At 49.8% G+C, this 14,710-nt stretch overlaps 1 pseudogene; it reads left to right on the top strand.

Moving 5' to 3' along the window:
* Positions 1-1,288: 1,288 nt before the first annotated feature.
* Positions 1,289-14,710, top strand: part of LOC103628481 (elongation of fatty acids protein 3-like) — a 72,537-nt pseudogene continuing 59,115 nt past the window's right edge.

Raw genomic sequence — 14,710 nt, 5'->3', positions numbered from 1 at the left:
CAGACGAAGGTCAATAAGGACATACCTTCATCATTTAATATGTGAATAAGAATACAAAAGAATGAAGACAGTAACTGCATCTTATTAATTCATTCATATTTGTATTCCATGCAGCACATATGAATAATAACATGATTAATATTACACTAGGTGTGTGCCCGTGCATTACAACAGCACACAAATTGATGAGCCTCCAACATCTTAGGGCCTTGACGACGAACGGGGTGAGTGCAATGGTGATGGCAAAATTCGTGATTAAACAATACCCGTGTGTTACTACGACCCATAAATTGCATGACGACTATATGAATACATCGACATTGATATCTTTTGCTATACAGTGTTTCTTTCTGATTTTATATTAGATATTCGAACTCCATATCACTGTTCTAGTAGTATACCAACTAGGTCCACCGATACATAGTGTGAAATGATCCCTACAATATACGAAACATTTTTTATGCCTTAGACATCTTGTCGTTCGTAGAGTTTTTTAGGAGCTCAAAATTCAGATAGAAAATTGAGAAATCAGAAGTTACGGTCACAATAATCAATGATTAAAGAATAGCTCGGCTATGGTGAAAGCATCCCCAATTAGATCTGTTATCTTCTAGGAAGATCAGAAAGGAATGGAAGAGCACATATGCGCCAGTACAAGAAGGAACCGAGACATAAAAAATCGTCAGACTTGACTTGCTGCATCATATCCGTGTCTTCTACTTCAACTTGTACCTTTATATCACTGATGGAGATAGGATTAAATCAATAGAGGAGTTTCTGCACACCAGCAGTGTGATGGTGGCACCAACGACTGTAGCCGAACAAAAATATAAAAGACAATGTTCCGCGGGTCAAATTCCCTCATGAGAACTACACAAGCTACTATAGCACTTATACGCAGTTTCACTCTTTTGATCCAAGAATATATACGCAATTTTATTCTTGGATCAAAAGAGTGAAACTGCATATAAGTGCTATAGCAGCTCACTGGATATTGAGTATCAATCATTCAAAACAATTTTATCATTAGGTTGGCAAAAGGTTTTATACAAGCTACTCAGATCACTGGATATTGATGCCAACCTAATGCATCTAATTGAATGATTGATCTCTACTATGTTTGAGAATTCAAACCCAACCCAACCGCCTCGACCATGCGCAAGACATGGCACGTCGAATGCCACAAGGACTCAGTCCACACTCCACAGGGAGGGAGGAGGGACTGAGGGAGCAGGAGAGGCAGCCGAGAAGATCGGTTCTAGCGGTAGGCGCGAGCGAGGCGTGACCGATGGCGGCCGCGTCGCTGCTGAGCCGGGCGCGGTAGCTCCTGGTGAAGCACCCGGCCGTGGCCTCGTTCCACTGGCAGTCAGGCCGCACGGTCGACGCGACTGTGTCCTTCGCGGCCACCGTCATCTGCGGCTACCTCACCGCGGTGCTCGTCCTCCGCTGCCTCGTCCTGCCCCGCCTCCCGGCGCTACCTCTGCCGGCTCTCCACGCGGCATCCGCCGCCCACAACGCGGTTCTGCTGACGCTCTCTGCCACCATGGCTGCTGGGTGCGCGCTCTCGATGGTCGCGACAGCGCCGACGCCGTGGTGGGCATGGCCCTTTTGCTTCTCGCCGCGGGGCACCACGGAGGCGTCGGGGCCCGTCTTCTTCTGGGCGCACGTGTTCTACCTCTCCAACGTGTACGAGCTCGGCGACACGCTGCTCATCCTGCTCGCCCATCGCGTGATGAGGACATCACTTCTATACATACAATGAATGGACCGATAACATGATCACATGCACAACAACTAAATCTCCAGGTACGTTCTACCCTAGTCAATTGTGTTTCAGAGCTTACGTTTGGGGCCATGGATGTTTTGATGATTAGGAACCTTGGAGAGGACCAACAAGGACTTGGGAAAGGCCTAGGTGTTGAGGAGGAGCAGCAAGGGTGCCCACAATAGGAAGGGGATCAAGTCCGACTCGGCTGCGGCTCCATCTCGGGTTCCAGGACCAGTCTGCACTAAAATGGACGCCCAAGATGCATCCAGACTCTGATTGCGACGAACTTGATATGGTTGGAAAGACAAGGAGATTATCTAACCAACCCAACTAGTTCCACCCTAAAATTCTTCCGGAGTCAACGGGAATCGTCGAAACAAGTCAGCGTTCAGATTCTGTTTTGGTGCTGCGACACCGTCTGTTGGGTCGTTGGGCTGTGTATCGCGTCGAAGCCCATTAGGGGCGAGTCCAGGGGTCACGCACGCCCTAATACTCTATTTATTCAGCAGCCGCCGCCATGTTAGGTTTGGGTTTTGCTTAGATCAATTCTGTCATCGAACATTATCGCCGTTATCGGTTTGTGAGACCCCATCCCGTAATCAATACAATTTTGGTTGCGTTTCTTTCCTGTTCTTGCTTGTATTCTTGATTGCGCTTGCAGGGATAAGCCTTTGTGGCGAGGTCATTCGTGTGTCACGGGTGATAACCAACGGAGCCGTGGTGTAGTGATTGCGAGGAACCGTTCGCTTGGAGCCTTGGATCATCAACGTCGAGATCTCCACTCAATCAAGTTATCGTATCTCACGGAAGATCGGGCCGCGTCTACTATCAATTGGTATCAGATTTCCAAGTTGCCCGTGAGGTATAATCCTACCTTTAGATTAGTTTTGTTTCGTCCCATAGTCCACAAAAAGCCAAAAAAATTATGATCAGTTTATTCCGACCTAAAACCATCGCCTTAGCCTTTGCACAATTCAGTTTTAGAGTCCGCAGTTCTGAGTTTGTGTTCTAGTTGAGTTTGGTTGCTGGTTTAGATTTGTTTTGGTTCAGTTTGATTGTGTCCATCGCTTCCATCCTACAAAACCGACCCTATCTACAAAACAGATCCTATCTCTACAACCGACCCTATCCACAAAACAGATCCTATCTCTACAACCGACCCTATCCACAAAACAGATCCTATCTCTACAACCGAACCTATCCACAAAACAGATCCTATCTCTAAAACCGACCATATCCACAAAACAGATCCTGTATCTAAACCAACCATATCCAGAAAACAAATCCTATCTCTAAAACTGACCCTGTGCTCCATAGCCTCCGCTTTGGTTCCTGCCGATTTGTGCCTTTGAAAACCATAACTTGAGGTACCTTCCATAAAACGGGCATAACTTTTCGCTCGGTGCTCTGTTTGAGCTCAAATTTTTACAGAAGATTCCTGACTCCATACTGGGGTGATCGAAACTTTTCTCTACGGCCTGTTTGGTTCGGTCAAAAAATTCAAAAAAAAAATCGGGAAGATAATTAAAAAATTTGTTTAAGTGTTTTCAGGAATTTCCGAGATCCTTTGTGAATTTCTCTAGGCCACAATACAACTCTGTTTCGAGTGAAATTTTGTGTGCTTCCATCCTTTGTGTTTTTGGATCAGTGGTAAACAATTCAGAATATTTTGAGCTCTTTTGATGGTACTCCTTTTGAAACGTGCCTTTGATTTCTACTAGTGCTGAAAAATCTGCCCTATTTACAGAATTGCCATTCCCACTAGACACTTGTACCTCCTTTCTTGTGCTTTGGTCCAACTGTTATATTATATTTTCTAGGACAGCAACTAGGACGAGTAGTTGAAACACTTATTCAGCATTGCTATCTGTTACTGACTTGTGTGCCACATATATATATTTAGTCAGCCTTCCCATAGCTCCAATTTTCTCTCGAGCAGAACAGGTACTCCTTTGCAATCACACCCACGCTCGTTGGACAGTCACACCAATCACCGTTTGCCACCTGTAGTGCTGGTAAGAACGTTGTAAGAGCGGGGTAAGACGCTTCATAATTTGTATTCCACTACCACCTCCACCACCACCCTGAGAGATAATTGTAGGGTTCACATTGTTTGTTGCCTTTTTGACTCTGTTTTATGCTAACAATGACAGGACCAAAGAATCAAATGGACAAGGACAAGGGGCCTAAACTTAACGACGATGAGTGTGTCTCTCAAATGGAATTGAAGGAGATGATGCGCGCGATGACTGAAGCTTTTAAAAAATACTAGGACTCTGCCTCGACATCCTATGAGCAGCTTGATAGACGAGTTGCTGAACTTGTTACACGCATGGATGTACTGGAGGCTCGTCCCCCACCACCAACTCTAGCCCCAGCTCACTCTCCTGTGGGCGACGACGACGATGATGACGATGTTTATGCACCGCTGCGACAACGCCTCGCACGTAATCGACAAGGTATGGGAGGTATTGGTAGACATCGTCATCATAATCCTGAACCAGACCATGATCCATTTGCTAAGATTAAGTTTTCTATTCCACCATTCATGGGTTCTTATGATGCTAAAGCTTACTTAGACTGGGAGATGACGGTAGAACAAAAATTTAATTCCCATCTTGTTCCTGAGCAGCATAGGGTTAGACAAGCCACTAGTGAATTTAGAGATTTTGCTATCATTTGGTGGAATGAACTTGTTAACACACGTGCTGCACCACAAACATGGAATGCGTTAAAAGAGGAGATGCGAGCTCGCCTTGTTCCCCCTTCTTATAGACGTGATCTTCGAAAAAATTGCAACGCTTAGATCAGGGAGACATGTCGGTACAGGAATACTACCAAGAGCTTCAGAAAGGTATGCTATGATGTGGGGTAGTTGAGGATATGAAGGATCAAATGGTTAGTTTTATGGGGGATTGAGGTGGGAGTTTCAGGATATTGTTGATTATAAAGAATATCATTCTATACAATGCTTGTTCCATCTTTCTATGTGTAACATCACAAAAGCCATCAACTAAAAATAATGAATTTAGTTATTAAGGTAATTAGGATAATTTTTAAGTGTTTAATTGTTTATTTGCATTTTGATCATTTTCTTTGTATGCGCTTGATTGTTTATCGAATGTTTGTTATCAATCTTTTTTTAAAAAAACCTAGTAATTAATATAATAATTAAATAATATAATAGTTATTAGTCTAAAAACAAGTATTTTATTTATAAATAGTTTTGGTGCATTTTTTATGAATTTTTGAGCTATATAAAAATGTATTTCGGAATTAGAAAAAAAACAAAAAATCTCCTAACCTAACCGGCCCACCAGGGCCCAACTACCTAAAACCCTAACACCCTGCGCGCCCTGCCTTCTCCCTGAAGCAAGTCGCCGCCGCCCTGCTGTGCTTTCTCTTCCCTCCCCTATTCTCTCTCTCCCCTCGCTTCTCTCTCTCGCTCGCACAGGAGCCCCAAGCGCCGCGCCTGCAGCAACCGAGCGCGTCCGAGCCGCGCGACCCCGGCTGGCGAGCCGCCCAGGCGCCTACACCGAACCCGCCAGGACGCCGCGACTGAACTGGTGCCCTGCGCATTCCCGTGCGCACCCGACGCGCCGCCAGCGCCCGCTGAGCCCACCCCACGCTCCAACCGCGAGACACCGAGCCTGACCGCGACAATCGCGTCAGTCCAGCCGCGACCCGCGCCCAACCGAACAGCCAAGCACGCGCCCAAGGATGCAGACCCGACGGCGCGCTGCATCGACCGACCGTGACATCAACGCTCCGCGTCCGTTCTTCATCGTGTGTAATGGAGTTTAATGGAACCGTTTCTTCTCCTCCCCCTTACTCCCCTGTAACCATTGGCGCCATTGGTGGTCATGAAGTCCGACTGCGCCCCATTGAAGAGCCTGGCCGACCCTTTCTCTCCCTCCTGCTCTCTATAAAAGAGCAACAGAGCTCTCTCTCCATTCTTCCCTACCCGAGCTCGCCCCATCTCTCTAGCTCTCCTCGCTCTCCAGTGCACTGCTCGTCACCGGAGTTTATCGTTTGTCGTCGGAGTTCACCGGAGCCCGCAGTTCGTCGCCGGAGCCACGCAATCGCCATCCGCCGTTCGTGGTCGAGCCCTTCTCTTCTCCACCCGGCCGAACCCCGTAGAACTCTCTCCGTCGCACGCACGAACCCAAGGTGGATGACGACCCAAATTATTTTGTGTATTTTATAAAAGTACTTTTTGATTCGATTCATGAGTTGTATATTTTGTTTGTTGTAATATGAACACGTGTGATTCGCAATTTATGTGTATGTGCGTTGTGGAATTCTTGGTAGAGATATGCGATCGTTAGTACACCATTATATTTCATGTTAGTCGTGGCGTTGATTTTTGGATTAGAAAAATATGGCATAGATTTAGTAGTCACATGTTGGTGATAAAAACAATAGATAGGAGTTTTTGTAGTTAAATTTGGTCACAATAAACTTTAGAAACTAATTGGAGAATTATAGTCGTAGGTTCATTTTAATGGATTTAGAAAATGGTATAGAACTCATGTCATATGAATAATATAGGAATTCTAAATGATTTAGCTAATTATTTTATTAACATTTTCTTTTTATAAAGAAAGGAGAAAATATCATTAGTAGGATGGAAAATAGATTTTTGCTAGTCAAATAAACATGTTCACAAATTGAGCACTTAAATTTTAGAGTAAGCAAAATATTAGTTAATGTCAAAATAACCTCTCTTGTGTTATAAAAGTTCAATTAGTAGTTATAGGGATTTTAGAATGTTAAATTCATTTTGCTATACTAAATAATTTGAGTTAGAAATAATAAAAGCTATTAATTTATTTATTAGTATTAAAGACGATGATAATCATTTAATTTCATTGATGATATTAAAATATATTAATACTAATTAAAACTGTATTTATTGCACCCACCCATAAATTCACCATTTAGGACTCACAATAATAGCTATAATTAAATTAATAAGTATTTACGCGATTATAACGTATTTAAGATGCGATAAGTGTGATGTGTATTTATTTGTGTAATGTTGTATGTTTATGAAATGGTGCGTGTTTATTTATTGGTGTATGCTTTCTTTTTGTAAGGCGGCGTATGACGTTATTAGAAGCTGAGTTTGTGGTAGAGGAACCGAATTTGTTTGAGGACGAACCGCAGGACGCATTTGAGCAAGGCAAGTGGATTCTCCCTCTGTATATTCTTTTTGTACCCAATTATTGCATATAATAATGTTTACTTTTTGATATATTGCATAATTTGATGGGTTAACCTAATTAAGGATTTCCTAGATTTACTACATGTATTCCTTGTTTAACCTAGAAAATTATTAAGCTGCGCAAAATTTGTGCTACCGCTCAACTTAATGATTTTAATGTCACTCATTATTGGTATTAATGTTCCAAAATTGAAATTAGCAATTATGATATTAACCCGATGGTTAAAACGACATTATTTCAAATTAATTGGAACATGGAGTGACCACCCAGGATAACAGTGCAACCACGAGTGCTATCATGGCTCTGGCTTTGGTAATTAGCTTTATATGCTTAGTGCCTGACAACCTTACCTGAAATATGGGCAAGAGAGGGAGCGGTAGGTGCTGGCCGCCCACGTTAACATGGGGACGTATTCTTGTCTAAGGTACCTCACCCAGGGGGCCACCACCATCGTCTTTAGAAACCTTAGCGGGTTGCTTCGTATTAAGTGTATTTTGTGAAAGCCTCATAATGGATCCCTAGCCATTCACCTCGTCAGTGCTTAAGGGTCCGATCAACCCAGGCTAGATGGGATACATGGCTTGTGGGTAAAGTTGTACCACCTCTGCAGAGTGTAAAACTGATATATCAGCCGTGCTCCCGGTTATGAGCGACCTGGACTCCTCACATGATAATTAAACTTGAAGATGGAAATAAATCGAGATCCGATGATCTACCAATGGTTTGCTTAAGTGGTTTCACTTAAGTGTTGTTGATATACTCTTATACCTTTGTTTAATGGGAATACTTGGGATTCACACTTATTAGTAAGATAGGTGTTGTTAATAAAATGTTGACCAACTAAAATGCTTACTGCTCAACCTTAGCCTTACCTTGTTACCTTGCATTAGTTTTTCCCCCACTTGCTGAGCCCCGACCATAAGTGAGCTCACCCTTGCTTAATTTTGATCAGAAGTTTGCAGATGAAGTTATGATGCTGAACTCCATGGATGCTAGTCTAGTGATACCCCCGGTCATCTTCCTGTGGATGGATGTCCTTGCTCGCTGTACTTTGATGAATAAAGGTTAAGACATTATGTCTGTTTGAAGTGTAATATGTTAATATAATTGTTATTTACGCTTTTATGCATTGTTCTTTTGATATATTACACTTGTGACGTCAACATATGTGTGGAAATAGATCCTGGCACACATATGCTATGCACCCGGCTCTGCCCCTTAGAAACGGGTGTGACACTATGTTGGCAGAAAAAGAATTGCAGGGTCGTCAACAACGGAGGAGTAGCAGTTTCGCTCCACGCCAGCCACCGGCGCCAGCCAAGGCGTCATCATCTTCGGGCGTACAGACGTCCACATCTTCAGTTGTGCCTTCGGGTGTTGCAACAAAACCTGCTACGACCACCTCTTCCACAGGCCGCTCCTCCAACATCAAGTGCCACCGCTGCCAGGGACTTGGTCATATTTAGCGAGATTGCCCTAGCAAACGGGCATACATTGCTACTGGTGATGGTGGGTATGTTAGTGCTTCTGATGTTGAAGATTGTCGGGGACCATAATTTGGGGTACCCCCAAGACTCGTAATCTCAGCTGGTAAACCCCATCAGCACAAAGCTGCGAAGGACTGATGGGCGCGATTCAGGCCAAGGCTCCGCTCAAAGGACACGATCCCGCCTTGCCCGAGCCCGACCTCGGGCAAAGACAGCCGACCCCGGAAGATTCACGATCCCCTCAAGCAACGGACGCACCGTCGACTCGCCCGAGGCACAGCTCGAGTAGGCTTCGCGGAGAAGCAATCTTGGCCAAATCGCCACACCAACCGACCATATCGCAGGAGCATTTAATGCAAGGATCGCCTGACATCTTATCCTGACGCGCGCTCTTCAGTCGACAGGGCCGAAGTGACCGCAGTCACTTCGGCGCTCCACTGAGTCACTGACCAACCTGACAGGAATACAGCGCCGCCTGCCCTGCTTCGACTGTCGTGCCACTCGCCAGAGTGAGGTTGACAGCGGCTAAGTCCAGCCTCGGGCGACATAGGAAGCTCCACCTCGCCCGACCCCAGGGTTTGGCCCCCGTCTCGGCCTCGGAAGATGGACTTCGCCTCGCCCGACCCCAGGGCTCGGACTCAACCTCGGCCTCGGAGGAATCGCCACCTCGCCCAAACTCGGGCCCGGACCGGCCATGTTGCCAGGGGGGCCATCATTACCCTGCCCCTAGCTAGCTCAGGCTACGGGGAACAAGACCGGCGTCCCATCTGGCTCGCCCCCAGCAAACAAGTAATGATGACACCTCGCACGCTCCATGACGACGGCAGCTCCCAGCCCCTTACGTCAGCAAGGAGACGTCAGCAAGGATCCGACAGCCCCGACAGCTGTACTTCCGCAGGGCTCCAGCTCTCCTCCGCCGGCCATGACATCACATGAACAGGGCAGCAACACCTCTCCGACAGCCACGATGGCATGTACATAGGGCACTAGCTCCTCTCTGCTAGACACATTAGCACATTGCTAAACCCCCATTGTACACCTGGGCCCTCTCCTTACGTCTATAAAAGGAAGGTCCAGGGCTCTCGTACAGAAGGTTGGTCGCGCGGGAGAACGGGCTGACGCATAAGGCTCTCGCTCTCTCTCTCTCCCACGTGAATGCTTGTAACCCCCTACTGCAAGCGCTTCCGCCCTGGGCGCAGGACAACACGAAGGCCGCAGGTTCCCCTTTGCTGTTTTCCCCCTCTGTGTTCCGTCTCGCGCCGACCCATCTGGGCTGGGACACGCAGCGACAATTTACTCGTCGGTCCAGGGACCCCCCGGGGTCGAAACACCAACAGTTGGCGTGCCAGGTAGGGGCCTGCTGCGTGTTGACGAACAGCTTCCCGTCAAGCTCCAGATGGGTAGTCTCCAGCAACCTTTCCAACCCGGGACGATGCTCCGTTTCGGTAGTCTTGAGTTCATGTCCCTCGACGGCAGCTACGACAAGATACTCCTTCCTCCACCGCGCGACAGCGACAATGGCGGCTGTCAGCCCGCCCGCCGGCGGCGGAGTCAACGACGTCTTCCCCACATGGCGGAAGAACAACATCCGGGTTTGTCCCGTCACCTCCCCAACCGACGGAGGAGGAGGCGGGGCAACCATGGCCAAGCAGGAGGCGGCACCTCGTCGGCTGTCGAGCAAGTCGACGACGCCGGTGCCCCAGCGGGGGACACGTCGGGCTTCGACCTTGCGTCTGAGACGAGGGACGAGCGTCGTTTCCCCGCAACACGCCAACCCCAAGCAGACGAACGACGCCAGCACGCTCGCGAAGGACTTGCTGGGCGTCGCCCTCGTACCTGAGACAACGATGCAGTCCACCCCTGATGCGACTTCGTCACCGCCCGTCGACCAAGAGGTACCGACCGATTCCCATCTCGTGCCTTTTGGATTCAGCTTCGACCCGCCAAGCGACCTCGCTTCGGTGGAAGCTTTCATAGAGGCATGTACCAACCCTCCAGGGTACCATATGCGGTCACCCTGGGACAGACTGACGACCGTCTTGACCTATGAACCCTCGGGTTCCGAGGAAGATGACGAGCCCGACTTTTGTTGGGATTTCTTCGGGCTCGGTAACCCCAGTGTCATGCGGGACTTCATGACCGCATGCGACTACTGCCTCTCCGATTGTTCCGATGGTAGCCACAGCTTCGGCGACGAGGACTGCGGCCCGAGTCGTGAATGTTTTCACGTCGATCTAGGGGGTCTCGGCGAAGGCAACCATCTTGGTATGCCGGAGAGCGGTGATCCCCCTAGGCCTGTGCCTCACGTTGACATCCTTCGGGAGCTAGCTGTGGTCCCAGTCCTTGCGGGGGGTCAGGACGCACAGCTCGAGCAAATCCGCGAGATGCAGGCCAGGCTCGACGAGGGAGCAGGAACACTTGAGCAGTTCCGGCGGAACATCGAGCAGGAATGGGCAGACCAAGCTCCGGCCGGAGAAGCGCGTCATCTACCCTAGGGCATCCAGCACCGCATTGCCGACGACGTCAGGGCAAGGCCGCCACCGGCTTCCAGTGGGGTCGGCCAGAACCTGGCTGCAGCAGCAATACTACTCCGCGCGATGCCAGAACCATCGACCACCGAAGGGCGGCGTATCCAGGGAGAGCTCAAGAATCTCCTGGAGGATGCCGCGGTCTGACGGGCCGAAAGCTCTGCCTCCCGAAGGCAGGGGTACCCCTCGGAGCATCGTGCCGCGACTTCTCGATTCGTGCGGGAAGCCTCGGACCACACCGGGCGCACGCGCAACACGGCGCCTGCGGCCCCGGGTCGCCTCGGCAACGAGCACCACCACCGCAACCGTCGAGGCCACCTCGACGAGAGGGTGCGCCGAGGCTACCACCCCAGGCGTGGGGGACGCTACGACAGCGGGGAGGATCGGAGCCCCTCGCCCGAACCACCCGGTCCGCAGGCTTTCAGCCGGGCCATACGACGGGCGCCGTTCCCGACCCGGTTCCGAACCCCGACTACCATCACAAAGTACTCTAGGGAGACGAGGCCGGAACTGTGGCTCGCGGACTACCGACCGGCCTGCCAGCTGGGTGGAACGGACGATGACAACCTCATCATCCGCAACCTCCCCCTATTCCTCTCCGACACCGCTCGAGCCTGGCTGGAGCATCTGCCTCCGGGGCAGATCTCCAACTGGGATGACCTGGTCCAAGCCTTCGCCGGCAACTTCCAGGGCACGTACGTGCGCCCTGGGAACTCCTGGGATCTCCGAAGCTGCCGCCAGCAGCCGGGAGAGTCTCTCCAGGACTACATCCGGCGATTCTCGAAGCAACGCACCGAGCTGCCCAACGTCACCGACTCAGACGTCATCGGCGCGTTCCTCGTCGGCACACCTGCCGCGACCTGGTGAGCAAGCTGGGTCGCAAGACCCCCACCAGGGCGAGCGAGCTGATGGACTTCGCCACCAAGTTCACCTCTGGCCAGGAGGCGGTTGAGGCCATCTTCCGAAAGGACAAGCAGCCCTAGGGCCGCCAGCCGGAAGACGTCCCCGAGGCGTCCGCTCAGCGCGACACCAAGAAGAAGAACAAGAAGAAGTCGCGAGCGAAACGCGACGCCACCGACGCGGACCTTGTCATCGCCGCTGAGTACAAGAACCCTCGGAAACCTCTTGGAGGTGCCAATCTCTTCGATAAGATGCTCAAGGAGCCGTGCCCCTATCATTAGGGGCCCGTCAAGCACACCCTTGAGGAGTGCGTCATGCTTCGGCGCCACTTTCACAAGGCCGGGCCACCGGCGGAAGGTGGCAGGGCCCACAACAACGACAAGAAGGAGGATCGCAAGGCAGAGGAGTTCCCCGAGGTCCATGACTGCTTCATGATCTACGGTCGGCACCGCAAGCAAGAGCGTCGGGAGGTCTGCTCGGTAAAGGTGGCGGCGCCAGTCTACCTAGACTAGCTCGACAAGCCCATCACCTTCGACCAGGGCGACCACCCCGACCGCGTACCGAGCCCGGGGAAATATCCGCTCGTTGTCGACCCCGTCATCGGCAACGTCAGGCTCACCAAGGTCCTCATGGACGGAGGCAGCAGCCTCAACATCATCTACGCCGAGACCCTCGGGCTCCTGCAGATCGATCTGTCCTCGATCCGGGCCGGCGCGGCGCCTTTTCACGGGATCATCCCCGGGAAATGTGTCCAACCCCTCGGACAACTCGATCTACCCGTCTGCTTCGGGACTCCCTCCAACTTCCGAAGGGAAACCCTCACGTTTGAGGTGGTCGGGTTCCGAGGAACCTACCACGCAGTACTGGGGAGGCCATGCTACGCCAAGTCCATGGCCGTCCCTGTAACACCCCTGGTGTTACTGTAACTAAAACTTGAGCATAACATCATAAGCATTGGCATTGCATATGTTTGACACACCTAGAGTGCATTTACTAGGTAAAAATTTCAAACAAGTTGTATTGTTATAACACTTTGCAAATAGAACCCTAGATAGGGAACTTAACCCTAAATAGGGATTAAAGGGGTAAAACCTAACCCAAGTTGAGGAAACCTAAAAGCTTTAGGGGAAAAGTCATAAAATGACCCCAGGAATAAACTTGAATCACCTTTATACCCCTAAGGTACCAAAAACCCTAATTGGAACCCTCGAAAACCCTAAAACTAAAACCTAGGGGCTTATGTGCAAAATTGATGCACATTTAGACTAAAGTGCAAAAACCAAGTTAATAAAGTATCTTAAGTCACTTGGTTCACTAAGGTCTGAATTTGGAAGCCAAACCCTAAGATTTGGATTCATTTGCAAAAAGGCCCCTAGTTGTGATTTCAGCCTAAGTCTGAATTTCAGATTGATGAGCTCAACTTTGGAGCCTTGCAACTTTTAAAATATAGGGTTTTTGCCCTAGGGCACCACATTAAAATTGTAGACCAAACTAAGGAGAACAACTTTGCTTAAAGGTGTGAGCATAGTTATTAAGAAAATATTAGAGATAATCAAGCCTGAAGTCAGGCTGTCAGGCTAATACTGTCTGAATTTCAGACTAACAGTGACTTGGATCCAAGTTTAAAAGCCAATTCAATTCCGATGCAGTGCGAGTTTAAGCATGATTCCTGTAACAAATTTGTAGCTGGTATGTAGCATTACAACTTTGATGCAGAGACTTGGGGATGTTTCCATAGTAAATTTAAAGAAAATTTGATCTAAACTTGCTCTGTCAGGCGTTCTGAAGATCCTCTTCATGGTACAGTAGCCTGACTGCATCTGTTTCAGTAACCCTCACCACCGACGATACCCCGCCGCGATTCACGTCAACGGCGTCCAGATTCGTGCTCTGGTAGATGGATAACGTCGCAGGGTAAGGGAATCTTCACCACAGGTGAGCTGGGCTCCACTCCGGTGACCCCCCCCCCCCGTGCTTCCCCCTCTACCCTACGACTGGAGCAGATAAGCTCACCGGTGACCGCCGCCTTCCGGCCATGCGCCGCGTGGCTCAACCTTTCCACCGCGTCGCCGTAACTCCCCACTGTTGTCTAATCAACGCTGGTGAGGTTGCCACGGCATGGGACACCAATTCACGCGCGCCAGTATTCTTCTCCACCTCCGACCGCCGTGCGTCTCGTCCAAATTCGCGGACACCGCCCGTTCTCCCTATAAATTGAGCCCGTGACTAGCTCCGCAAGGTCATCAGCTACCCAGCCACCAAGAATTGCTAGCAATCGATCACCGGTGTGCCCTAATTCCTTGTTTCCCCCAAATCCTTTCTCCGCCACCGTGAAGATCCGTTCGTCGCGGCCAGCTCAACTCAGGTAGTTCAAGCTGCACCGTTGCCTGTTCTAGCATCCCTAGGCTCTCCTCATGCTCCCTGACCCCTTTGATTGAACTAAGCCGCCATGGATCATCGGGAACACCTTCATCCATCCGCAATGTTCACGGCCGCCGTGGCCAGAGCAAGCCATTGGGCCATAGATGGAACTTGGTTAGGGGAAATGCTCGGGCTAGGTCCAATTTGATGTCCGCCGCTCGGGAACCCTAGCCATTGCCCCGTTCGGCCGGTGCAGGCACTCGCCGGAGTTCGGCTAGGCGTGAACGCCGTCAAGGACCTTCCCCTGTGAAGGATTAGAAACCTGAGGGTGTTTCTGTAATCCGTCAGCGACACAGTGAATAGTAATAGAATCCAGTTAAGATTAGCCAAAACCCCAGGGCCCTTTCTGCAAAGATGCCAACGAGGGCGCGCCTTTCC

The sequence above is a fragment of the Zea mays genome, chromosome 5, assembly GCF_902167145.1.
Source record: "Zea mays cultivar B73 chromosome 5, Zm-B73-REFERENCE-NAM-5.0, whole genome shotgun sequence".
Taxonomy (NCBI): domain Eukaryota; kingdom Viridiplantae; phylum Streptophyta; class Magnoliopsida; order Poales; family Poaceae; genus Zea; species Zea mays.
Note: the sequence above shows the minus strand (reverse complement) of the source record. Positions and strands in the feature narration are given on the sequence as shown.